We start from the raw sequence: 3,363 nt of genomic DNA, 5'->3' as shown, positions 1-3,363 counted from the left end.
CATTATAGATCTATTTCGAATATACGGATCGGGTTGTGCTAAAGATTCAAAACCAATTTGATTCTTCTCTTTCTTTATTTGATTCTTCTCTTTCTTTATAATTCTTCATTTCTTTCTTTATTCTTTATAAAATATAAAATAAAAAGATGAAATAATTCCAATGGATTTAAAACTTATTCTTAGGTAAATCAATTGTGAAATGTTTCTGTAAAATGTCCAATATCCGTTTTACATCTTCTATGCGCAAATGTTCAATTCTCATAAGATCTTCTTGACTCTTACTCAAAAGGTCCAATAATGTATGTATATTGGACCTTTTGAGACAATTATAGGTTCTGGGAGGCAATTCTGATTGGTCAATAAAAATACATTCCAATGCAATTCCTTTTTTGTTTTTCTTTAGATTAGCCAATTTATCCTGAAAGGTAAAAAAAGGTACAGTACCCCTGTTTAGATTGTTTAGATTGTCCTCTAAATTTATGTCCTCTTCCTCCCCATGTAGAAAAGGAATAAATAAATCAATCAAATTACGGGAAGCTTCGTGAAGTGCTTCTTTAGGAGTTAAACTTCCATTCGTCCATATTTCTAGAAAAAGTATCTCTTGTTTCTCATTCCCATTCCCATAAGAATGAATACTATGATTCGCATTTCGAACAGGCATGGATACAGCCTCTATAGGATAACTTCCATCTTGATCGTTATTTGGGGTTTTCATACGATATCCGCGATCCCTCTCGATTTGTAATCCAATACACAAATCAATTGGTTCTGTCAGGCTAGCTATATGCTGTGTAGTATCAACCATTTTCACAGAAGGTGGCGAGATGATATCTTGAGCAGTTACGCATCTCGGACCCCTGACGAAAATAGATGCGTCGCAAGTTCCATACAGATTACTTCTCAATACAATTTCTTTCAAATTCATGAAAATTTCATGTACTGATTCTTCAATACCGACTATCGTAGAATATTCATGTGGTATCTTATCAGATTTTGCGCGTGTGATACATGTTCCTTCTATTTCTCCAAGTAAAGCCCTTCGCATAGCGATACCTATCATATCTGCTTGACCTTTCATAAGCGGGGACAGAATGAAACGTCCATAGGAAAGGCGCTTACTGTCTGTTCTTGATTCAACACACTTCCACTGTAGTGTCCGAGTGGATACTGCTACTTCCTCTCGAACCATACTAATATTATTGATCAGATCATTGAATCATTTATTTCTCTTGAAATCAGTTCAATTCTTATTTCTACACACGCCTTTTTTTAGGAGGTCTACATCCATTATGTGGCATAGGGGTTACGTCACGTACGAAACTTAATAGTATACCACTTCTGCGAATGGCTCGTAATGCTGCATCTCTTCCGAGACCAGGACCCTTTATCATGACTTCTGCTCGTTGCATACCCTGATCCACTACTGTACGAATAGCATTTCCTGCTGCGGTTTGAGCAGCAAATGGTGTCCCTCTTCTTGTGCCTCTGAATCCACAAGTACCAGCGGAGGACCAAGAAACCACCCGACCTCGCATATCCGTAACAGTTACAATGGTATTGTTGAAACTCGCTTGAACATGAATAACTCCTTTTGGTATTCTACGTCCATTCTTACGTGAACTAATACGCCCATTCCTACGCGAACCAATTCTTGGTATAGGTTTTGTCATATTTTAGCATCTCATAAATATGAGTCAGAGATATACGGATATATCCATTTCATGTCAAAACAGATCCTTTATTTGTACAACGGGTCCCTTACTTTAGAAAGGCCCTTTTTAGAAAGATTACCCTTGTCTCTGTTTATGTCTCGGATTGAAACAAATTACTATAATTCGTCCTCGCCTACGGATCAGTCGACATTTTTCGCAAATTTTACGAACAGAAGCCCTTATTTTCATATTTGTCATTCCTTAATTCCGAATCTACTCTTTTGAAGAAAATAAGTCTCTTGAAATTTTGAACCTCGAATTGTATCCCCATGGAAGAAATGTTTAAAAAGTCACCTAATCGTTCGAACCTTTGTTGCGAAGTCTATAATTATACGTCCCTTGGTTGAATCATAACGACTTACTTCGATTTTGACTCTATCTCCTGGTAGTATCCGTATAAAACTACGTCGGATCCTCCCCGAAACATAACCTAGAATCAGATCTTCATTATCTAAACGAACCCGGAACATACCATTTGGAAGTGATTCAGTAATTAAACCTTCATGAATCAATTTTTGTTCTTTCATTTCAGGTAACCCCCTTGAAGTATCAACTAATGGAGGAGGAGTGATATTAGACAACCTGCCTTTTCTCTCTTTTTCACAAATCGAAAGTTACGGATCAAATTCGGATATTCAGAAGGATCACCATATATAACATAAAATTTCTCCTCCAATTCTTTTTAGTCGAGCTTCTCGATCTGTCATTATACCTCGAGAAGTAGAAAGAATTACAATACCTATTCCACCTAAAATCCTAGGAATTCGTTTATAGTTGGAATAGATTCGTAGACCGGGTCGGCTGATACACTTTAAAATATTTCTATATGTTCCTTTCTGATTCCTTCTATGTCGCAGGGTTAAAACCAAGAAATATTTCTTGTTTTCTCGATGTTTCCTAACATTTTCAATAAAACCTTCTCGTAGAAGTATTTTAATAATGTTTTCGGTTATATTAGTAGATGCTATTCGAGCTGTTCTTTTTTTATCCATGTCAGCATTTCTTATAGAAGTTATTATATCGGCAATAGTGTCCTTACTCATGACGAACTATAATTATTAGGGCTTCCCCATTTTGATATAATCAACATGTTCTGTTTTTTTTTTTCTTGATTTTCATTTTCACTTTCAATTTTTTTTTTTATGAATTATTAAAGGTATATGCATAAGACACAATCTACTAATGGATTTGATCTACTTCAGATACCCTACTATATAATGGTCTCATCTACTAGTCTTTATAATACCTCAGGAGCTAATGAGACTATTTTAGTGAAATTCAACTGTCTCAATTCCCGAGCGATCGCGCCAAAAACTCGAGTTCCTTTTGGATTTCCTTCTTGATCAATGACAACCGCTGCATTGTCATCATATCGTATTATCATACCGTTGTCACGTTTGAGTTCTTTACATGTACGTACAATTACAGCTCTGATCACTTCTGATCTTTCGAGAGGCATATTGGGTACTGCTTCTTTGATTACAGCAACAATAACATCACCGATATGAGCATATCGGCGATTACTAGCTCCGATTATTCGAATACACATCAATTCTCGAGCCCCGCTGTTGTCCGCTACATTCAAATGGGTCTGAGGTTGAATCATATCATTTTTTTTTTTTGAATCTCTTATTTCAATGCAAAGGGCGAA

Source organism: Tasmannia lanceolata, unplaced genomic scaffold, assembly GCF_043159265.1.
Source record: "Tasmannia lanceolata isolate RefF3 unplaced genomic scaffold, GAP_Taslan_0.1 ptg000541l, whole genome shotgun sequence".
NCBI lineage: Eukaryota > Viridiplantae > Streptophyta > Magnoliopsida > Canellales > Winteraceae > Tasmannia > Tasmannia lanceolata.
Note: the sequence above shows the minus strand (reverse complement) of the source record.